This window comes from Equus caballus, chromosome 28 (assembly GCF_041296265.1).
Source record: "Equus caballus isolate H_3958 breed thoroughbred chromosome 28, TB-T2T, whole genome shotgun sequence".
In the NCBI taxonomy this organism is placed as follows: Eukaryota; Metazoa; Chordata; class Mammalia; order Perissodactyla; family Equidae; genus Equus; species Equus caballus.
In genome coordinates this window covers 3,144,962-3,168,493 of record NC_091711.1, presented here as the reverse complement: position 1 = coordinate 3,168,493, position 23,532 = coordinate 3,144,962, and positions in this window count along the sequence as shown.

Genomic DNA, 23,532 nt, shown 5'->3' with positions numbered 1-23,532 from the left:
TCCGGAGTGTCCGCCAAGTGGTTCTGGCATACCCAGCAGGTGATTTTGGCGTGTCAGGGAGGTGGTGCGGGTGAGTCGAGCAGGTGGTTCCAGCGTGCTCAGCAGGTGGTTCAGGCGTTTCTGGCAGGTGGTATCCTTCTGTTCGGGGTGTGGTTCCAGCATCTCATGAACACGTTTCTGGCACGTCTGAGATGTGTTTAAAGCCGGGCCGACAGGTGTTTCCGCAGTGTCCGCCAAGCGGTTCTGGCGTAGTTGGCAGGTGATTTTGGCATGACTGGGAGGTGGTTCCAGCAAGCCTGGCAGGTGATTCCAAAGTGTTCACCAACTGGTTGTGGCGTAGCCGGCAGGTGATTTTTGCGTGATCGGCAGGTGCTTCTGGCGAGTCAAGCAAGTTGTTCCGGCGTGCTCGGCTGGTGCTTCCGGGGTCATTGGCACGGGGTTCTGGCATGTCTGAGAGGTGGTTCCTGCATGCCCGGCAAGTGATTCCGGAGTGTTCGCCAAGTCGTTCTGGCATAGTCGGCAGGTGATTTTGGCATGTCCGGCAGGTGGTTCTGGCGAGTCGAGCAGGTGGTTCCGGCGTGCTCGGCAGGTGCTTCCGGGGTCATTGGCACGTGGTTCTGGCATATCTGAGAGGTGGTTCCGGCATGCCCGGCAGGTGATTCCGGAGTGTCCGCCAAGTGGTTCTGGCATACCCGGCTGGTGATTTGGGCATGTCAGGTAGGTGGTTCCGGCGAGTCGAGCAGGTGGCTCTGGCGTGCTCGGCAGGTTGTTCAGACGGGTCTGGCAGGTCTTTTCCGTCTGTTGGGGGTGTGGTTCCAGCATCTCATGCACATGGTTCTGGCACGTCTGAGATGTGGTTCCGGCCGGCCCGACAGGTGTTTCCACAGTGTCCGCCAAGTGGTACTGGCGTAGTTGGCAGGTGATTTTGGCATGACCGGCAGGTGGTTCCAGCAAGCCCGGCAGGTGATTCCGAAGTGTTCCCCAACTGGTTGTGGCGTAGCCGGCAGGTGATTTTTGCGTGTCCGGCAGGTGGTTCTGGCGAGTCGAGCAGATGGTTCCGGCGTGCCCGGCAGGTGCTTCCGGAGTGTTCGCCAAGTGTTTCCGGCGTAGCCGGCAGGTGATTTTGCATGTCCAGCGGTCGTTCCGGCGGGTCGAGCCGGTGGTTCCGGCGTGTCCGGCAGGTGGTTCCGGTCTGTCCGGCAGGTGGTTCTGTGGTGTCCGGCACGAGGTTCAGTCTGAGAGGCTGTGCCGGCATGCCCCTCATGTGATTCCGGCTTGTCCCCGAAGTGGTGCTGGTGTAGTGGGCAGGTGATTTTGGCGTGTCCGGTAGGTGGTTCAGGCGAGTTGAGCAGGTGGTTGCGACGTGCTCGGCAGGTGCTTCCGGCGTCCCCTGCACGTGTTTCTGGCACATCTGACTGGTGGTTCCGGCATGCCCAAGAGTTGATTCCGGTCTGTCGGGTAGGTGGTTCCGGCGTGCACGGCACGTGGTTCTGGTACGTCTCAGAGGTGGTTGCGTATGCCCAACAGGTGATTCCGGACTGTCCGCCACGTGCTTCTGGCACGTCTGAGAGGTGGTTCCAACATGCCCGGCAGGTCATTTCGGAGAGTCGTCCAAGTGGTTCTGGCGTAGCCCGCAGGTGATTTTGGCGTGTCCGGCAGGTGGTTCCGCCGTGCTCGGCAGGTGGTTCAGGCATGGCCGTCACGTGGTTCCAGTCTGTCCAGGACGTGTTTCCAGCTTCTCCGGCAGGTGGTTCTGGTACGTCTGAGAGGTGGTTCCGCCATGGCTGGCAGGTGATCCCGGACTGTCCCCCAGGTGGTTCTGGCATAGCCAGCAGTTGATATTGGCCTGTCCGGCAGGTGGTTCCAGCGAGTCGAACAGGTGGCTCCGGCGTGCTCGGCAGGTGGTTCCGGTCTGTCCGGTAGGTGTTTCCGAGTGTCTGGCACGTGCTTCCGGCACGTCTGAGAGGTGGTTCCGGCATGCGCGGCAGGTGATTCCGTAGTGTCCGCCAGGTGGTTCTGGCGTACCCGGCAGGTGATTTTGGCGTGTCCGGCAGGTGTTTCTGGCGAGTCGAGCAGGTGGCTCCGGCATGCTCGGCAGGTGCTTCCGGCGTCTCCGGCACTTGGTTCTGGTGTGTCTGAGAGCTGGTTCCGGCATGTCCGGCAGATGATTCCGGAGTGTCCGCCAAGTGGTTCTGGCATACCCAGCAGGGGATTTTGGCGTGTCAGGGAGGTGGTACCGGTGAGTCGAGCAGGTGGTTCCGGCGTGCTCAGCAGGTGGTTCAGGCGGTTCTGGCAGGTGGTATCCGTCTGTTCGGGGTGTGGTTCCAGCATCTCATGAACACGTTTCTGGCACGTCTGAGATGTGGTTCCAGCCGGCCCGACAGGTGTTTCCGCAGTGTCCGCCAAGCGGTTCTGGCGTAGTTGGCAGGTGATTTTGGCATGACCGGCAGGTGGTTCCAGCAAGCCCGGCAGGTGATTCCGAAGTGTTCCCCAACTGGTTGTGGCGTAGCCGGCAGGTGATTTTTGCGTGTCCGGCAGGTGGTTCTGGCGAGTCGAGCAGGTGGTTCCGGCGTGCTCGGTAGGTGCTTCCGGGGTCATTGGCACGTGGTTCTGGCATATCTGAGAGGTGGTTCCGGCATGCCCGGCAGGTGATTCCGGAGTGTTCGCCAAGTGTTTCCGGCGTAGCCGGCAGGTGATTTTGCATGTCCAGCGGTCGTTCCGGCGGGTCGAGCCGGTGGTTCCGGCGTGTCCGGCAGGTGGTTCCGGTCTGTCCGGCAGGTGGTTCTGTGGTGTCCGGCACGAGGTTCAGTCTGAGAGGCTGTGCCGGCATGCCCCTCACGTGATTCCGGCTTGTCCCCGAAGTGGTGCTGGTGTAGCGGGCAGGTGATTTTGGCGTGTCCGGCAGGTGGTTCAGGCGAGTTGAGCAGGTGGTTGCGACGTGCTCGGCAGGTGCTTCCGGCGTCTCCGGCACGTGTTCTGGCACATCTGACAGGTGGTTCCGGCATGCCCAAAAGTTGATTCCGGTCTGTCCGGTAGGTGGTTCCGGCGTGCACGGCACGTGGTTCTGGTACGTCTCAGAGGTGGTTGCGTATGCCCAACAGGTGATTCCGGACTGTCCGCCACATGGTTCTGGCACGTCTGAGAGGTGGTTCCGGCATGCCCGGCAGGTCATCCCAGAGAGTCCTCCAAGTGGTTCTGGCATAACACGCAGGTGATTTTGGCGTGTCTGGCAGGTTGTTCCGTTGTGCTTGGCAGGTGGTTCAGGCTAGGCCGGCAGGTGGTTCCAGACTGTCCAGGACGTATTTCCAGCTTCTCCGGCAGGTGGTTCTGGTACGTCTGAGAGGTGGTTCCGCCATGGCTGGCAGGTGATTCCGGACCGTCCCCCAGGTGGTTCTGGCACAGCCAGCAGTTGATATTGGCCTGTCCAGCAGGTGGTTCCAGCGAGTCGAACAGGTGGCTCCGGCGTGCTCGGCAGGTGGTTCGGGTCTGTCCGGTAGGTGATTCCGGCGTGTCCGGCACGTGCTTCCGGCACGTCTGAGAGGTGGTTCCGGCATGCGCGACAGGTGGTTTCGGAGTGTCCGCCAGGTGGTTCTGGCGTACCCGGCAGGTGATTTTGGCGTGTCCGGCAGGTGTTTCTGGCGAGTCGAGCAGGTGGCTCCGGCATGCTCGGCAGGTGCTTCCGGCGTCTCCGGCACGTGGTTCTGGTGTGTCTGAGAGCTGGTTCCGGCATGTCCGGCAGATGATTCCGGAGTGTCCGCCAAGTGGTTCTGGCATACCCGGCTGGTGATTTGGGCATGTCAGGTAGGTGGTTCCGGCGAGTCGAGCAGGTGGCTCCGGCGTGCTCGGCAGGTTGTTCAGACGGGTCTGGCAGGTGTTTTCCGTCTGTTCGGGGTGTGGTTCCAGCATCTCATGCACATGGTTCTGGCACGTCTGAGATGTGGTTCCGGCCGGCCCGACAGGTGTTTCCACAGTGTCCGCCAAGTGGTACTGGCGTAGTTGGCAGGTGATTTTGGCATGACCGGCAGGTGGTTCCAGCAAGCCCGGCAGGTGATTCCGAAGTGTTCCCCAACTGGTTGTGGCGTAGCCGGCAGGTGATTTTTGCGTGTCCGGCAGGTGGTTCTGGCGAGTCGAGCAGGTGGTTCCGGCGTGCACGGCACGTGGTTCTGGTACGTGTCAGAGGTGGTTGCGTATGCCCAACAGGTGATTCCGGACTGTCCGGCACGTGCTTCTGGCACGTCTGAGAGGTGGTTCCAACATGCCCGGCAGGTCATTTCGGAGAGTCGTCCAAGTGGTTCTGGCGTAGCCCGCAGGTGATATTGGCGTGTCCGGCAGGTGGTTCCGCCGTGCTCGGCAGGTGGTTCAGGCATGGCCGTCACGTGGTTCCAGTCTGTCCAGGACGTGTTTCCAGCTTCTCCGGCAGGTGGTTCTGGTACGTCTGAGAGGTGGTTCCGCCATGGCTGGCAGGTGATCCCAGTCTGTCCCCCAGGTGGTTCTGGCATAGCCAGCAGTTGATATTGGCCTGTCCGGCAGGTGGTTCCAGCGAGTCGAACAGGTGGCTCCGGCGTTCTTGGCAGGTGGTTCCGGTCTGTCCGGTAGGTGTTTCCGGCGTGTCTGGCACGTGCTTCCGGCACGTCTGAGAGGTGGTTCCGGCATGCGCGGCAGGTGATTCCGTAGTGTCCGCCAGGTGGTTCTGGCGTACCCGGCAGGTGATTTTGGCGTGTCCGGCAGGTGTTTCTGGCGAGTCGAGCAGGTGGCTCCGGCATGCTCGGCAGGTGCTTCCGGCGTCTCCGGCACGTGGTTCTGGTGTGTCTGAGAGCTGGTTCCGGCATGTCCGGCAGATGATTCCGGAGTGTCCGCCAAGTGGTTCTGGCATACCCGGCTGGTGATTTGGGCATGTCAGGTAGGTGGCTCCGGCGTGCTCGGCAGGTTGTTCAGACGGGTCTGGCAGGAGTTTTCCGTCTGTTCGGGGTGTGGTTCCAGCATCTCATGCACATGGTTCTGGCACGTCTGAGATGTGGTTCCGGCCGGCCCGACAGGTGTTTCCACAGTGTCCGCCAAGTGGTACTGGCGTAGTTGGCAGGTGATTTTGGCAAGCCCGGCAGGTGATTCCGAAGTTTTCCCCAACTGGTTGTGGCGTAGCCGGCAGGTGATTTTTGCGTGTCCGGCAGGTGGTTCTGGCGAGTCGAGCAGGTGGTTCCGGCGTGCTCGGCAGGTGCTTCCGGGGTCATTGGCACGTGGTTCTGGCATATCTGAGAGGTCGTTCCAGCATGCCCGGCAGGTGATTCCGGAGTGTTCGCCAAGTGTTTCCGGCGTAGCCGGCAGGTGATTTTGCATGTCCAGCGGTCGTTCCGGCGGGTCGAGCCGGTGGTTCCGGCGTGTCCGGCAGGTGGTTCCGGTCTGTCCGGCAGGTGGTTCTGTGGTGTCCGGCACGAGGTTCAGTCTGAGAGGCTGTGCCGGCATGCCCCTCACGTGATTCCGGCTTGTCCCCGAAGTGGTGCTGGTGTAGCGGGCAGGTGATTTTGGCGTGTCCGGCAGTTGGTTCAGGCGAGTTGAGCAGGTGGTTGCGACGTGCTCGGCAGGTGCTTCCGGCGTCTCCAGCACGTGTATCTGGCACATCTGACTGGTGGTTCCGGCATGCCCAAAAGTTGATTCCGGTCTGTCCGGTAGGTGGTTCCGGCGTGCACGGCACGTGGTTCTGGTACGTGTCAGAGGTGGTTGCGTATGCCCAACAGGTGATTCCGGACTGTCCGCCACGTGCTTCTGGCACGTCTGAGAGGTGGTTCCAACATGCCCGGCAGGTCATTTCGGAGAGTCGTCCAAGTGGTTCTGGCGTAGAGCGCAGGTGATTTTGGCGTGTCCGGCAGGTGGTTGCGCCGTGCTCGGCAGGTGGTTCAGGCATGGCCGTCACGTGGTTCCAGTCTGTCCAGGACGTGTTTCCAGCTTCTCCGGCAGGTGGTTCTGGTACGTGTGAGAGGTGGTTCCGCCATGGCTGGCAGGTGATCCCGGACTGTCCCCCAGGTGGTTCTGGCATAGCCAGCAGTTGATATTGGCCTGTCCGGCAGGTGGTTCCAGCGAGTCGAACAGGTGGCTCCGGCGTTCTTGGCAGGTGGTTCCGGTCTGTCCGGTAGGTGTTTCCGGCGTGTCTGGCACGTGCTTCCGGCACGTCTGAGAGGTGGTTCCGCATGCGCGGCAGGTGATTCCGTAGTGTCCGCCAGGTGGTTCTGGCATACCCGGCAGGTGATTTTGGCGTGTCCGGCAGGTGTTTCTGGCGAGTCGAGCAGGTGGCTCCGGCATGCTCGGCAGGTGCTTCCGGCGTCTCCGGCACTTGGTTCTGGTGTGTCTGAGAGCTGGTTCTGGCATGTCCGGCAGATGATTCCGGAGTGTCCGCCAAGTGGTTCTGGCATACCCAGCAGGTGATTTTGACGAGTCAGGGAGGTGGTACCGGTGAGTCGAGCAGGTGGTTCCGGCGTGCTCAGCAGGTGGTTCAGGCGGTTCTGGCAGGTGGTATCCGTCTGTTCGGGGTGTGGTTCCAGCATCTCATGAACACGTTTCTGGCACGTCTGAGATGTGGTTCCAGCTGGCCCGACATTTGTTTCCGCAGTGTCCGCCAAGCGGTTCTGGCGTAGTTGGCAGCTGATTTTGGCATGACTGGCAGGTGGTTCCAGCAAGCCTGGCAGGTGATTCCAAAGTGTTCACCAACTGGTTGTGGCGTAGCCGGCAGGTGATTTTTGCGTGATCGGCAGGTGGTTCTGGCGAGTCGAGCAGGTGGTTCCGGCGTGCTCGGCTGGTGCTTCCGGGGTCATTGGCACGGGGTTCTGGCATGTCTGAGAGGTGGTTCCTGCATGCCCGGCAAGTGATTCCGGAGTGTTCGCCAAGTGGTTCTGGCATAGTCGGCAGGTGATTTTGGCATGTCCGGCAGGTGGTTCAGGCGAGTTGAGCAGGTGGTTCCAACGTGCTTGGCAGGTGCTTCCGGCGTCTCCGGCACGTGTTTCTGGCACATCTGACAGGTGGTTCCGGCATGCCCGAAAGGTGATTCCGGGCTGTCTGGTAGGTGGTTCCAGCCTGCACGGCATGTGGTTCTGGTACGTCTCAGAGGTGGTTGCGCATGCCCAACAGGTGATTCCGGACTGTCCGCCACATGGTTCTGGCACGTCTGAGAGGTGGTTCCGGCATGCCCGGCAGGTCATCCCAGAGAGTCCTCCAAGTGGTTCTGGCATAACACGCAGGTGATTTTGGCGTGTCTGGCAGGTTGATCCGTTGTGCTTGGCAGGTGGTTCAGGCTTGGCCGGCAGGTGGTTCCAGACTGTCCAGGACGTGTTTCCAGCTTCTCCGGCAGGTGGTTCTGGTACGTCTGAGAGGTGGTTCCGCCATGGCTGGCAGGTGATCCCGGACCGTCCCCCAGGTGGTTCTGGCATAGCCAGCAGTTGATATTGGCCTGTCCGGCAGGTGGTTCCAGCGAGTCGAACAGGTGGCTCCGGCGTTCTTGGCAGGTGGTTCCGGTCTGTCCGGTAGGTGTTTCCGGCGTGTCTGGCACGTGCTTCCGGCACGTCTGAGAGGTGGTTCCGGCATGCGCGACAGGTGATTCCGTAGTGTCCGCCAGGTGGTTCTGGCGTACCCGGCAGGTGATTTTGGCGTGTCCGGCAGGTGTTTCTGGCGAGTCGAGCAGGTGGCTCCGGCATGCTCGGCAGGTGCTTCCGGCGTCTCCGACACGTGGTTCTGGTGTGTCTGAGAGCTGGTTCCGGAATGTCCGGCAGATGATTCCGGAGTGTCCGCCAAGTGGTTCTGGCTTACCCAGCAGGTGATTTTGGCGTGTCAGGGAGGTGGTACCGCTGAGTCGAGCAGGTGGTTCCGGCGTGCTCAGCAGGTGGTTCAGGCGGTTCTGGCACGTGGTATCCGTCTGTTCGGGGTGTGGTTCCAGCATCTCATGAACACGTTTCTGGCACGTCTGAGATGTGGTTCCAGCCGGCCCGACAGGTGTTTCCGCAGTGTCCGCTAAGCGGTTCTGGCGTAGTTGGCAGGTGATTTTGGCATGACTGGCAGGTGGTTCCAGCAAGCCTGGCAGGTGATTCCAAAGTGTTCACCAACTGGTTGTGGCGTAGCCGGCAGGTGATTTTTGCGTGATCGGCAGGTGGTTCTGGCGAGTCGAGCAGGTGGTTCCGGCGTGCTCGGCTGGTGCTTCCGGGGTCATTGGCACGGGGTTCTGGCATGTCTGAGAGGTGGTTCCTGCGTGCCCGGCAAGTGATTCCGGAGTGTTCGCCAAGTGGTTCTGGCTTACCCAGCAGGTGATTTTGGCGTGTCAGGGAGGTGGTACCGCTGAGTCGAGCAGGTGGTTCCGGCGTGCTCAGCAGGTGGTTCAGGCGGTTCTGGCACGTGGTATCCGTCTGTTCGGGGTGTGGTTCCAGCATCTCATGAACACGTTTCTGGCACGTCTGAGATGTGGTTCCAGCCGGCCCGACAGGTGTGTCCGCAGTGTCCGCTAAGCGGTTCTGGCGTAGTTGGCAGGTGATTTTGGCATGACTGGCAGGTGGTTCCAGCAAGCCTGGCAGGTGATTCCAAAGTGTTCACCAACTGGTTGTGGCGTAGCCGGCAGGTGATTTGTGCGTGATCGGCAGGTGGTTCTGGCGAGTCGAGCAGGTGGTTCCGGCGTGCTCGGCTGGTGCTTCCGGGGTCATTGGCACGGGGTTCTGGCATGTCTGAGAGGTGGTTCCTGCGTGCCCGGCAAGTGATTCCGGAGTGTTCGCCAAGTGGTTCTGGCATAGTCGGCAGGTGATTTTTGCGTGTCCGGCAGGTGGTTCTGGCGAGTCGAGCAGGTGGTTCCGGCGTGCTCGGAAGGTGCTTCTGGGGTCATTGGCACGTGGTTCTGGCATATCTGAGAGGTGGTTCTGGCATGCCTGGCAGGTGATTCCGGAGTGTTCGCCATGTGTTTCCGGCGTAGCGGGCAGGTGATATTGCATGTCCAGCGGTCGTTCCGGCGGGTCGAGCCGGTGGTTCCGGCATGCCCGGCAGGTGGTTCCGGTCTGTCCGGCAGGTGGTTCTGTGGTTTCCGTCACGAGGTTCAGTCTGAGAGGCTGTGCCAGCATGCCCCTCACGTGATTCCGTCTTGTCCCCGAAGTGGTGCTGGTGTAGCGGGCAGGTGATTTTGGCGTGTCCGGCAGGTGGTTCAGGCGAGTTGAGCAGGTGTTTGCGACGTGCTCGGCAGGTGCTTCCGGCGTCTCCGGCACGTGTTTCTGGCACATCTGACTGGTGGTTCCGGCATGCCCAAAAGTTGATTCCGGTCTGTCCGGTAGGTGGTTCCGGCGTGCACGGCACGTGGTTCTGGTACGTCTCAGAGGTGGTTGCGTATGCCCAACAGGTGATACCGGACTGTCTGCCACGTGATTCTGGCACGTCTCAGAGGTGGTTCCAACATGCCCGGCAGTCATTTCGGAGAGTCGTCCAAGTGGTTCTGGCGTAGCCCGCAGGTGATTTTGGCGTGTCCGGCAGGTGGTTCCGCCGTGCTCGGCATGTGGTTCAGGCATGGCCGTCACGTGGTTCCAGTCTGTCCAGGATGTGTTTCCAGCTTCTCCGGCAGGTGGTTCTGGTACGTCTGAGAGGTGGTTCCGCCATGGCTGGCAGGTGATTCCGGACCGTCCCCCAGGTGGTTCTGGCATAGCCAGCAGTTGATATTGGCCTGTCCGGCAGGTGGTTCCAGCGAGTCGAACAGGTGGCTCCGGCGTGCTCGGCAGGTGGTTCGGGTCTGTCCGGTAGGTGATTCCGGCGTGTTCGGCACGTGCTTCCGGCACGTCTGAGAGGTGGTTCCGGCATGCGCGACAGGTGGTTTCGGAGTGTCCGCCAGGTGGTTCTGGCGTACCCGGCAGGTGATTTTGGCGTGTCCGGCAGGTGTTTCTGGCGAGTCGAGCAGGTGGCTCCGGCATGCTCGGCAGGTGCTTCCGGCGTCTCCGGCACGTGGTTCTGGTGTGTCTGAGAGCTGGTTCCGGCATGTCCGGCAGATGATTCCGGAGTGTCCGCCACGTGGTTCTGGCATACCCGGCTGGTGATTTGGGCATGTCAGGTAGGTGGTTCCGGCGAGTCGAGCAGGTGGCTCCGGCGTGCTCGGCAGGTTGTTCAGACGGGTCTGGCAGGTGTTTTCCGTCTGTTTGGGGTGTGGTTCCAGCATCTCATGCGCATGGTTCTGGCACGTTTGAGATGTGGTTCCGGCCGGCCCGACAGGTGTTTACACAGTGTCCGCCAAGTGGTACTGGCGTAGTTGGCAGGTGATTTTGGCATGACCGGCAGGTGGTTCCAGCAAGCCCGGCAGGTGATTCCGAAGTGTTCCCCAACTGGTTGTGGCGTAGCCGGCAGGTGATTTTTGCGTGTCCGGCAGGTGGTTCTGGCGAGTCGAGCAGGTGGTTCCGGCGTGCCCGGCAGGTGCTTCCGGAGTGTTCGCCAAGTGTTTCCGGCGTAGCCGGCAGGTGATTTTGCATGTCCAGCGGTCGTTCCGGCGGGTCGAGCCGGTGGTTCCAGCGTGTCCGGCAGGTGGTTCCGGTCTGTCCGGCAGGTGGTTCTGTGGTGTCCGGCACGAGGTTCAGTCTGAGAGGCTGTGCCGGCATGCCCCTCACGTGATTCCGGCTTGTCCCCGAAGTGGTGCTGGTGTAGCGGGCAGGTGATTTTGGCGTGTCCGGCAGGTGGTTCAGGCGAGTTGAGCAGGTGGTTGCGACGTGCTCGGCAGGTGCTTCCGGCGTCTCCGGCACGTGTTTCTGGCACATCTGACTGGTGGTTCCGGCATGCCCAAAAGTTGATTCCGGTCTGTCCGGTAGGTGGTTCCGGCGTGCACGGCACGTGGTTCTGGTACGTGTCAGAGGTGGTTGCGTATGCCCAACAGGTGATTCCGGACTGTCCGCCACGTGCTTCTGGCACGTCTGAGAGGTGGTTCCAACATGCCCGGCAGGTCATTTCGGAGAGTCGTCCAAGTGGTTCTGGCGTAGCCCGCAGGTGATTTTGGCGTGTCCGGCAGGTGGTTCCGCCGTGCTCGGCAGGTGGTTCAGGCATGGCCGTCACGTGGTTCCAGTCTGTCCAGGACGTGTTTCCAGCTTCTCCGGCAGGTGGTTCTGGTACGTCTGAGAGGTGGTTCCGCCATGGCTGGCAGGTGATCCCGGACCGTCCCCCAGGTGGTTCTGGCATAGCCAGCAGTTGATATTGGCCTGTCCGGCAGGTGGTTCCAGCGAGTCGAACAGGTGGCTCCGGCGTTCTTCGCAGGTGGTTCCGGTCTGTCCGGTAGGTGTTTCCGGCGTGTGTGGCACGTGCTTCCGGCACGTCTGAGAGGTGGTTCCGGCATGCGCGGCAGGTGATTCCATAGTGTCCGCCAGGTGGTTCTGGAATACCCGGCAGGTGATTTTGGCGTGTCCGGCAGGTGTTTCTGGCGAGTCGAGCAGGTGGCTCCTGCATGCTCGGCAGGTGCTTCCGGCGTCTCCGGCACTTGGTTCTGGTGTGTCTGAGAGCTGGTTCCGGCATGTCCGGCAGATGATTCCGGAGTGTCCGCCAAGTGGTTCTGGCATACCCAGCAGCTGATTTTGGCGTGTCAGGGAGGTGGTACCGGTAAGTTGAGCAGGTGGTTCCGGCGTGCTCAACAGGTGGTTCAGGCGGTTCTGGCAGGTGGTATCCGTCTGTTCGTGGTGTGGTTCCAGCATCTCATGAACACGTTTCTGGCACGTCTGAGATGTGGTTCCAGCCGGCCCGACAGGTGTTTCCGCAGTGTCCGCCAAGCGGTTCTGGTTTACTTGGCAGGTGATTTTGGCATGACTGGCAGGTGGTTCCAGCAAGCCTGGCAGGTGATTCCAAAGTGTTCACCAACTGGTTGTGGCGTAGCCGGCAGGTGATTTTTGCGTGATCGGCAGGTGGTTCTGGCGAGTCGAACAGGTGGTTCCGGCGTGCTCGGCTGGTGCTTCCGGGGTCATTGGCACGGGGTTCTGGCATGTCTGAGAGGTGGTTCCTGCATGCCCGGCAAGTGATTCCGGAGTGTTCGCCACGTGGTTCTGGCATAGTCGGCAGGTGATTTTGGCATGTCCGGCAGGTGGTTCAGGAGAGTTGAGCAGGTGGTTCCAACGTGCTTGGCAGGTGCTTCCGGCGTCTCCGGCACGTGTTTCTGGCACATCTGACAGGTGGTTCCGGCTTGCCCGAAAGGTGATTCCGGTCTGTCCGGTAGGTGGTTCCAGCCTGCACGGCATGTGGTTCTGGTACGTCTCAGAGGTGGTTGCGCATGCCCAACAGGTGATTCCGGACTGTCCGCCACATGGTTCTGGCACGTCTGAGAGGTGGTTCCGGCATGCCCGGCAGGTCATCCCAGAGAGTCCTCCAAGTGGTTCTGGCATAACACGCAGGTGATTTTGGCGTGTCTGGCAGGTTGTTCCGTTGTGCTTGGCAGGTGGTTCTGGCTTGGCCGGAAGGTGGTTCCAGACTGTCCAGGACGTGTTTCCAGCTTCTCCGGCAGGTGGTTCTGGTACGTCTGAGACGTGGTTCCGCCATGGCTGGCAGGTGATTCCAGACCGTCCCCCAGGTGGTTCTGGCATAGCCAGCAGTTGATATTGGCCTGTCCGGCAGGTGGTTCCAGCGAGTCGAACAGGTGGCTCCGGCGTGCTCGGCAGGTGGTTCCGGTCTGTCCGGTAGGTGATTCCGGCGTGTCCGGCACGTGCTTCCGGCACGTCTGAGAGGTGGTTCCGGCATGCGCGACAGGTGGTTTCGAAGTGTCCGCCACGTGGTTCTGGCGTACCCGGCAGGTGATTTTGGCGTGTCCGGCAGGTGTTTCTGGCGAGTCGAGCAGGTGGCTCCGGCATGCTCGGCAGGTGCTTCCGGCGTCTCCGGCACGTGGTTCTGGTGTGTCTGAGAGCTGGTTCCGGCATGTCCGGCAGATGATTCCGGAGGCTCCGGCAAGTGGTTCTGGCATACCCGGCTGGTGATTTGGGCATGTCAGGTAGGTGGTTCCAGCGAGTCGAGCAGGTGGCTCCGGCGTGCTCGGCAGGTTGTTCAGACGGGTCTGGCAGGTGTTTTCCGTCTGTTCGGGGTGTGGTTCCAGCATCTCATGCACATGGTTCTGGCACGTCTGAGATGTGGTTCCGGCCGGGCCGACAGGTGTTTCCACAGTGTCCGCCAAGTGGTACTGGCGTAGTTGGCAGGTGATTTTGGCATGACCGGCAGGTGGTTCCAGCAAGCCCGGCAGGTGATTCCGAAGTGTTCCCCAACTGGTTGTGGCATAGCCGGCAGGTGATTTTTGCGTGTCCGGCAGGTGGTTCTGGCGAGTCGAGCAGGTGGCTCTGGCGTGCTCGGCAGGTGCTTCCGGCGTCTCCGTCACGTGGTTCTGGCATATCTGAGAGGTGGTTCCGGCATGCCCGGCATGTGATTCCGGAGTGTCCGCCAAGTGGTTCTGGCATACCCGGCTGGTGATTTGGGCATGTCAGGTAGGTGGTTCCGGCGAGTCGAGCAGGTCGCTCCGGCGTGCTCGGCAGGTTGTTCAGGCGGGTCTGGCAGGTGTTTTACGTCTGTTGGGGGTGTGGTTCCAGCATCTCATGCACATGGTTCTGGCACGTCTGAGATGTGGTTCCGGCCGGCCCGACAGGTGTTTCCACTGTGTCCGCCAAGTGGTACTGGCGTAGTTGGCAGGTGATTTTGGCATGACCGGCAGGTGGTTCCAGCAAGCCCGGCAGGTGATTCCGAAGTGTTCCCCAACTGGTTGTGGCGTAGCCGGCAGGTGATTTTTGCGTGTCCGGCAGGTGTTTCTGGCGAGTCGAGCAGGTGGCTCGGGCATGCCGGGCAGGTGATTCCGGAGTGTTCACCAAGTGTTTCCGGCGTAGCCGGCAGGTGATTTTGCATGTCCAGCGGTCGTTCCGGCGGGTCGAGCCGGTGGTTCCGGCGTGTCCGGCATGTGGTTCCGGTCTGTCCGGCAGGTGGTTCTGTGGTGTCCGGCACGAGGTTCAGTCTGAGAGGCTGTGCCGGCATGCCCCTCACGTGATTCCGGCTTGTCCCCGAAGTGGTGCTGGTGTAGCGGGCAGGTGATTTTGGCGTGTCCGGCAGGTGGTTCAGGCGAGTTGAGCAGGTGGTTGCGACGTGCTCGGCAGGTGCTTCCGGCGTCTCCGGCACGTGTTTCTGGCACATCTGACTGGTGGTTCCGGCATGCCCAAAAGTTGATTCCGGTCTGTCCGGTAGGTGGTTCCGGCGTGCACGGCACGTGGTTCTGGTACGTCTCAGAGGTGGTTGCGTATGCCCAACAGGTGATTCTGGACTGTCCGCCACGTGCTTCTGGCACGTCTGAGAGGTGGTTCGAACATGCCCGGCAGGTCATTTCGAAGAGTCGTCCAAGTGGTTCTGGCATAGCCCGCAGGTGATTTTGGCGTGTCCGGCAGGTGGTTCAGCCGAGTTGAGCAGGTGGTTGAGACGTGCTCGGCAGGTGCTTCCGGCGTCTCCGGCACGTGTTTCTGGCACATCTGACTGGTGGTTCCGGCATGCCCAAAAGTTGATTCCGGTCTGTCCGGTAGGTGGTTCCGGCGTGCACGGCACGTGGTTCTGGTACGTCTCAGAGGTGGTTGCGTATGCCCAACAGGTGATTCCGGACTGTCCGCCACGTGCTTCTGGCACGTCTGAGAGGTGGTTCCAACATGCCCGGCTGGTCATTTCGGAGAGTCGTCCAAGTGGTTCTGGCATAGCCCGCAGGTGATTTTGGCGTGTCCGGCAGGTGGTTCCGCCGTGCTCGGCAGGTGGTTCAGGCATGGCCGTCACGTGGTTCCAGTCTGTCCAGGACGTGTTTCCAGCTTCTCCGGCAGGTGGTTCTGGTACGTCTGAGAGGTGGTTCCGCCATGGCTGGCAGGTGATCCCGGACCGTCCCCCAGGTGGTTCTGGCATAGCCAGCAGTTGATATTGGCCTGTCCGGCAGGTGGTTCCAGCGAGTCGAACAGGTGGCTCCGGCGTTCTTCGCAGGTGGTTCCGGTCTGTCCGGTAGGTGTTTCCGGCGTGTGTGGCACGTGCTTCCGGCACGTCTGAGAGGTGGTTCCGGCATGCGCGGCAGGTGATTCCATAGTGTCCGCCAGGTGGTTCTGGAATACCCGGCAGGTGATTTTGGCGTGTCCGGCAGGTGTTTCTGGCGAGTCGAGCAGGTGGCTCCTGCATGCTCGGCAGGTGCTTCCGGCGTCTCCGGCACTTGGTTCTGGTGTGTCTGAGAGCTGGTTCCGGCATGTCCGGCAGATGATTCCGGAGTGTCCGCCAAGTGGTTCTGGCATACCCAGCAGCTGATTTTGGCGTGTCAGGGAGGTGGTACCGGTAAGTTGAGCAGGTGGTTCCGGCGTGCTCAACAGGTGGTTCAGGCGGTTCTGGCAGGTGGTATCCGTCTGTTCGTGGTGTGGTTCCAGCATCTCATGAACACGTTTCTGGCACGTCTGAGATGTGGTTCCAGCCGGCCCGACAGGTGTTTCCGCAGTGTCCGCCAAGCGGTTCTGGTTTACTTGGCAGGTGATTTTGGCATGACTGGCAGGTGGTTCCAGCAAGCCTCGCAGGTGATTCCAAAGTGTTCACCAACTGGTTGTGGCGTAGCCGGCAGGTGATTTTTGCGTGATCGGCAGGTGGTTATGGCGAGTCGAGCAGGTGGTTCCGGCGTGCTCGGCTGGTGCTTCCGGGGTCATTGGCACGGGGTTCTGGCATGACTGAGAGGTGGTTCCTGCATGCCCGGCAAGTGATTCCGGAGTGTTCGCCACGTGGTTCTGGCATAGTCGGCAGGTGATTTTGGCATGTCCGGCAGGTGGTTCAGGAGAGTTGAGCAGGTGGTTCCAACGTGCTTGGCAGGTGCTTCCGGCGTCTCCGGCACGTGTTTCTGGCACATCTGACAGGTGGTTCCGGCATGCCCGAAAGGTGATTCCGGTCTGTCCGGTAGGTGGTTCCAGCCTGCACGGCATGTGGTTATGGTACGTCTCAGAGGTGGTTGCGCATGCCCAACAGGTGATTCCGGACTGTCCGCCACATGGTTCCGGCACGTCTGAGAGGTGGTTCTGGCATGCCCGGCAGGTCATCCCAGAGAGTCCTCCAAGTGGTTCTGGCATAACACGCAGGTGATTTTGGCGTGTCTGGCAGGTTGTTCCGTTGTGCTTGGCAGGTGGTTCAGGCTTGGCCGGCAGGTGGTTCCAGACTGTCCAGGACGTGTTTCCAGCTTCTCCGGCAGGTGGTTCTGGTACGTCTGAGAGGTGGTTCCACCATGGCTGGCAGGTGATTCCAGACCCTCCCCCAGGTGGTTCTGGCATAGCCAGCAGTTGATATTGGCCTGTCCGGCAGGTGGTTCCAGCGAGTCGAACAGGTGGCTCCGGCGTGCTCGGCAGGTGGTTCGGGTCTGTCCGGTAGGTGATTCCGGCGTGTCCGGCACGTGCTTCCGGCACGTCTGAGAGGTGGTTCCGGCATGCGCGACAGGTGATTTCGGAGTGTCCGCCAGGTGGTTCTGGCGTACCCGGCAGGTGATTTTGGCGTGTCCGGCAGGTGTTTCTGGCGAGTCGAGCAGGTGGCTCCGGCATGCTCGGCAGGTGCTTCCGGCGTCTCCGGCACGTGGTTCTGGTGTGTCTGAGTGCTGGTTCCGGCATGTCCGGCAGATGATTCCGGAGTGTCCGACAAGTGGTTCTGGCATACCCGGCTGGTGATTTGGGCATGTCAGGTAGGTGGTTCCGGCGAGTCGAGCAGGTGGCTCCGGCGTGCTCGGCAGGTTGTTCAGATGGGTGTGGCTGGTGTTTTCCGTCTGTTCGGGGTGTGGTTCCAGCATCTCATGCACATGGTTCTGGCACGTCTGAGATGTGGTTCCGGCCGGCCCGACAGCTGTTTCCACAGTGTCCGCCAAGTGGTACTGGCGTAGTTGGCAGGTGATTTTGGCATGACCGGCAGGTGGTTCCAGCAAGCCCGGCAGGTGATTCCGAAGTGTTCCCAAACTGGTTGTGGCGTAGCCGGCAGGTGATTTTTGCGTGTCCGGCAGGTGGTTCTGGCGAGTCGAGCAGGTGGTTCCGGCGTGCTCGGCAGGTGCTTCCGGAGTGTTCGCCAAGTGTTTCCGGCGTAGCCGGCAGGTGATTTTGCATGTCCAGCGGTCGTTCCGGCGGGTCGAGCCGGTGGTTCCGGCGTGTCCGGCAGGTGGTTCCGGTCTGTCCGGCAGGTGGTTCTGTGGTGTCCGGCACGAGGTTCAGTCTGAGAGGCTGTGCCGGCATGCCCCTCACGTGATTCCGGCTTGTCCCCGAAGTGGTGCTGGTGTAGCGGGCAGGTGATTTTGGCGTGTCCGGCAGGTGGTTAAGGCGAGTTGAGCAGGTGGTTGCGACGTGCTCGGCAGGTGCTTCCGTCGTCTCCGGCACGTGTTTCTGGCACATCTGACTGGTGGTTCCGGCATGCCCAAAAGTTGATTCCGGTCTGTCGGGTAGGTGGTTCCGGCGTGCACGGCACGTGGTTCTGGTACATCTCAGAGGTGGTTGCGTATGCCCAACAGGTGATTCCGGACTGTCCGCCACGTGCTTCTGGCACGTCTGAGAGGTGGTTCCAACATGCCCGGCAGGTCATTTCGGAGAGTCGTCAAAGTGGTTCTGGCGTAGCCCGCAGGTGATTTTGGCGTGTCCGGCAGGTGGTTCCGCCGTGCTCGGCAGGTGGTTCAGGCATGGCCGTCGCGTGGTTCCAGTCTGTCCAGGACGTGTTTCCAGCTTCTCCGGCAGGTGGTTCTGGTACGTCTGAGAGGTGGTTCCGCCATGGCTGGCAGGTGATCCCGGACTGTCCCCCAGGTGGTTCTGGCATAGCCAGCAGTTGATATTGGCCTGTCCGGCAGGTGGTTCCAGCGAGTCGAACAGGTGGCTCCGGCGTTCTTGGCAGGTGGTTCCGGTCTGTCCGGTAGGTGTTTCCGGCGTGTCTGGCACGTGCTTCCGGCACGTCTGAGAGGTGGTTCCGGCATGCGCGACAGGTGGTTTCGGAGTGTCCGCCAGGTGGTTCTGGCGTACCCGGCAGGTGATTTTGGCGTGTCCGGCAGGTGTTTCTGGCGAGTCGAGCAGGTGGCTCCGGCATGCTCGGCAGGTGCTTCCGGCGTCTCCGGCACGTGGTTCTGGTGTGTCTGAGAGCTGGTTCCGGCATGTCCGGCAGATGATTCCGGAGTGTCCGGCAAGTGGTTCTGGCATACCCGGCTGGTGATTTGGGCATGTCAGATAGGTGGTTCCGGCGAGTCGAGCAGGTGGCTCCGGCGTGCTCGGCAGGTTGTTCAGACGGGTCTGGCAGGTGTTTTCCGTCTCTTCGGGGTGTGGTTAAAGCATCTCATGCACATGGTTCTGGCACGTCTGAGATGTGGTTCCGGCCGGCCCGACAGTTGTTTCCACAGTGTCCGCCAAGTGGTACTGGCGTAGTTGGCAGGTGATTTTGGCATGACCGGCAGGTGGTTCCAGCAAGCCCGGCAGGTGATTCCGAAGTGTTCCCCAACTGGTTGTGGCGTAGCCGGCAGGTGATTTTTGCGTGTCCGGCAGGTGGTTCTGGCGAGTCGAGCAGGTGGTTCCGGCGTGCTCGGCAGGTGCTTCCGGGGTCATTGGCACGTGGTTCTGGCATATCTGAGAGGTGGTTCCGGCATGCCCGGCAGGTGATTACGGAGTGTTTGCCAAGTGTTTCTGGCGTAGCCGGCAGGTGATTTTGCATGTCCAGCGGTCGTTCCGGCGGGTCGAGCCGGTGGTTCCGGCGTGTCTGGCAGGTGGTTCCGGTCTGTCCGGCAGGTGGTTCTGTGGTGTCCGGCACGAGGTTCAGTCTGAGAGGCTGTGCCGGCATGCCCCTCATGTGATTCCGGCTTGTCCCCGAAGTGGTGCTGGTGTAGCGGGCAGGTGATTTTGGCGTGTCCGGCAGGTGGTTCAGGCGAGTTGAGCAGGTGGTTGCGACGTGCTCGGCAGGTGCTTCCGGCGTCTCCGGCACGTGTTTCTGGCACATCTGACTGGTGGTTCCGGCATGCCCAAAAGTTGATTCCGGTCTGTCTGGTAGGTGGTTCCGGCGTGCACGGCACGTGATTCTGGTACGTCTCAGAGGTGGTTGCGTATGCCCAACAGATGATTCCGGACTGTCCGCCACGTGCTTCTGGCACGACTGACAGGTGGTTCCAACATGCCCGGCAGGTCATTTCGGAGAGTCGTCCAAGTGGTTCTGGCGTAGCCCGCAGGTGATTTTGGCGTGTCCGGCAGGTGGTTCCGCCGTGCTCGGCAGGTGGTTCAGGCATGGCCGTCACGTGGTTCCAGTCTGTCCAGGACGTGTTTCCAGCTTCTCCGGCAGGTGGTTCTGGTACGTCTGAGAGGTGGTTCCGCCATGGCTGGCAGGTGATCCCGGACTGTCCCCCAGGTGGTTCTGGCATAGCCAGCAGTTGATATTGGCCTGTCCGGCAGGTGGTTCCAGCGAGTCGAACAGGTGGCTCCGGCGTGCTCGGCAGGTGGTTCCGGTCTGTCCGGTAGGTGATTCCGGCGTGTCCGGCACGTGCTTCCGGCACGTCTGAGAGGTGGTTCCGGCATGCGCGGCAGGTGATTCCGTAGTGTCCGCCAGGTGGTTCTGGCGTACCCGGCAGGTGATTTTGGCGTGTCCGGCAGGTGTTTCTGGCGAGTCGAGCAGGTGGCTCCGGCATGCTCGGCAGGTGCTTCCGGCGTCTCCGGCACGTGGTTCTGCTGTGTCTGAGAGCTGGTTCCGGCATGTCCGGCAGATGATTCCGGAGTGTCCGCCAAGTGGTTCTGGCATACCCAGCAGGTGATTTTGGCGTGTCAGGGAGGTGGTACCGGTGAGTCGAGCAGGTGGTTCCGGCGTGCTCAGCAGGTGGTTCAGGCGGTTCTGGCAGGTGGTATCCGTCTGTTCGGGGTGTGGTTCCAGCATTTCATGAACACGTTTCTGGCACGTCTGAGATGTGGTTCCAGCCGGCCCGACAGGTGTTTCCGCAGTGTCCGCCAAGCGGTTCTGGCGTAGTTGGCAGGTGATTTTGGCATGACTGGCAGGTGGTTCCAGCAAGCCTGGCAGGTGATTCCAAAGTGTTCACCAACTGGTTGTGGCGTAGCCGGCAGGTGATTTTTGCGTGATCGGCAGGTGATTCTGGCGAGTCGAGCAGGTGGTTCCGGCGTGCTCGGCTGGTGCTTCCGGGGTCATTGGCACGGGGTTCTGGCATGTCTGAGAGGTGGTTCCTGCATGCCCGGCAAGTGATTCCGGAGTGTTCGCCAAGGGGTTCTGGCATAGTCAGCAGGTGATTTTGGCATGTCCGGCAGGTGGTTCAGGCGAGTTGAGCAGGTGGTTCCAACGTGCTTGGCAGGTGCTTCCGGCGTCTCCGGCACGTGTTTCTGGCACATCTGACAGGTGGTTCCGGCATGCCCGAAAGGTGATTCCGGTCTGTCCGGTAGGTGGTTCCAGCCTGCACGGCATGTGGTTCTGGTACGTCTCAGAGGTGGTTGCGCATGCCCAACAGGTGATTCCGGACTGTCCGCCACATGGTTCTGGCACGTCTGAGAGGTGGTTCCGGCATGCCCGGCAGGTCATCCCAGAGAGTCCTCCAAGTGGTTCTGGCATAACACGCAGGTGATTTTGGGGTGTCTGGCAGGTTGTTCCGTTGTGCTTGGCAGGTGGTTCAGGCATGGCCGGCAGGTGGTTCCAGACTGTCCAGGACGTGTTTCCAGCTTCTCCGGCAGGTGGTTCTGGTACGTCTGAGAGGTGGTTCCGCCATGGCTGGCAGGTGATTCCGGACCGTCGACCAGGTGGTTCTGGCATAGCCAGCAGTTGATATTGGCCTGTCCGGCAGGTGGTTCCAGCGAGTCGAACAGGTGGCTCCGGCGTGCTCGGCAGGTGGTTCCGGTCTGTCCGGTAGGTGATTCCGGCGTGTCCGGCACGTGCTTCCGGCACGTCTGAGAGGTGGTTCCGGCATGCGCGACAGGTGGTTTCGGAGTGTCCGCCAGGTGGTTCTGGCATACCCGGCAGGTGATTTTGGAGTGTCCGGCAGGTGTTTCTGGCGAGTCGAGCAGGTGGCTCCGGCATGCTCGGCAGGTGCTTCCGGCGTCTCCGGCACGTGGTTCTGGTGTGTCTGAGAGCTGGTTCCGGCATGTCCGGCAGATGATTCCGGAGTGTCCGGCAAGTGGTTCTGGCATACCCGGCTGGTGATTTGGGCATGTCAGGTAGGTGGTTCCGGCGAGTCGAGCAGGTGGCTCCGGCGTGCTCGGCAGGTTGTTCAGACGGGTCTGGCAGGTGTTTTCCGTCTGTTCGGGGTGTGGTTCCAGCATCTCATGCACATGGTTCTGGCACGTCTGAGATGTGGTTCCGGCCGGCCCGACAGGTGTTTCCACAGTGTCCGCCAAGTGGTACTGGCGTAGTTGGCAGGTGATTTTGGCATGACCGGCAGGTGGTTCCAGCAAGCCCGGCAGGTGATTCCAAAGTGTTCCCCAACTGGTTGTGGCGTAGCCGGCAGGTGATTTTTGCGTGTCCGGCAGGTGGTTCTGGCGAGTCGAGCAGGTGGTTCCGGCGTGCTCGGCAGGTGCTTCCGGGGTCATTGGCACGTGGTTCTGGCATATCTGAGAGGTGGTTCCGGCATGCCCGGCAGGTGATTCCGGAGTGTTCGCCAAGTGTTTCCGGCGTAGCCGGCAGGTGATTTTGCATGTCCAGCGGTCGTTCCGGCGGGTCGAGCCGGTGGTTCCGGCGTGTCCGGCAGGTGGTTCCGGTCTGTCCGGCAGGTGGTTCTGTGGTGTCCGGCACGAGGTTCAGTCTGAGAGGCTGTGCCGGCATGCCCCTCACGTGATTCCGGCTTGTCCCCGAAGTGGTGCTGGTGTAGCGGGCAGGTGATTTTGGCGTGTCCGGCAGGTGGTTCAGGCGAGTTGAGCAGGTGGTTGCGACGTGCTCGGCAGGTGCTTCCGGCGTCTCCGGCACGTGTTTCTGGCACATCTGACTGGTGGTTCCGGCATGCCCAAAAGTTGATTCCGGTCTGTCCGGTAGGTGGTTCCGGCGTGCACGGCACGAGGTTCTGGTACGTCTCAGAGGTGGTTGCGTATGCCCAACAGGTGATTCCGGACTGTCCGCCACGTGCTTCTGGCACGTCTGAGAGGTGGTTCCAACATGCCCGGCAGGTCATTTCGGAGAGTCGTCCAAGTGGTTCTGGCGTAGCCCGCAGGTGATTTTGGTGTGTCCGGCAGGTGGTTCCGCCGTGCTCGGCAGGTGGTTCAGGCATGGCCGTCACGTGGTTCCAGTCTGTCCAGGACGTGTTTCCAGCTTCTCCGGCAGGTGGTTCTGGTACATCTGAGAGGTGGTTCCGCCATGGCTGGCAGGTGATCCCGGACGGTCCCCCAGGTGGTTCTGGCATAGCCAGCAGTTGATATTGGCCTGTCCGGCAGGTGGTTCCAGCGAGTCGAACAGGTGGCTCCGGCGTTCTTCGCAGGTGGTTCCGGTCTGTCCGGTAGGTGTTTCCGGCGTGTCTGGCACGTGCTTCCGGCACGTCTGAGAGGTGGTTCCGGCATGCGCGGCATGTGATTCCATAGTGTCCGCCAGGTGGTTCTGGAATACCCGGCAGGTGATTTTGGCGTGTCCGGCAGGTGTTTCTGGCGAGTCGAGCAGGTGGCTCCTGCATGCTCGGCAGGTGCTTCCGGCGTCTCCGGCACTTGGTTCTGGTGTGTCTGAGAGCTGGTTCCGGCATGTCCGGCAGATGATTCCGGAGTGTCCGCCAAGTGGTTCTGGCATACCCAGCAGCTGATTTTGGCGTGTCAGGGAGGTGGTACCGGTAAGTTGAGCAGGTGGTTCCGGCGTGCTCAGCAGGTGGTTCAGGCGGTTCTGGCAGGTGGTATCCGTCTGTTCGTGGTGTGGTTCCAGCATCTCATGAACACGTTTCTGGCACGTCTGAGATGTGGTTCCAGCCGGCCCGACAGGTGTTTCCGCAGTGTCCGCCAAGCGGTTCTGGTTTACTTGGCAGGTGATTTTGGCATGACTGGCAGGTGGTTCCAGCAAGCCTGGCAGGTGATTCCAAAGTGTTCACCAACTGGTTGTGGCGTAGCCGGCAGGTGATTTTTGCGTGATCGGCAGGTGGTTCTGGCGAGTCGAGCAGGTGGTTCCGGCGTGCTCGGCTGGTGCTTCCGGGGTCATTGGCACGGGGTTCTGGCATGTCTGAGAGGTGGTTCCTGCATGCCCGGCAAGTGATTCCGGAGTGTTCGCCAAGTGGTTCTGGCATAGTCGGCAGGTGATTTTGGCATGTCCGGCAGGTGGTTCAGGAGAGTTGAGCAGGTGGTTCCAACGTGCTTGGCAGGTGCTTCTGGCGTCTCCGGCACGTGTTTCTGGCACATCTGACAGGTGGTTCCGGCATGCCCGAAAGGTGATTCCGGTCTGTCCGGTAGGTGGTTCCAGCCTGCACGGCATGTGGTTCTGGTACGTCTCAGAGGTGGTTGCGCATGCCCAACAGGTGATTCCGGACTGTCCGCCACATGGTTCTGGCACGTCTGAGAGGTGGTTCCGGCATGCCCGGCAGGTCATCCCAGAGAGTCCTCCAAGTGGTTCTGGCATAACACGCAGGTGATTTTGGCATGTCTGGCAGGTTGTTCCGTTTTG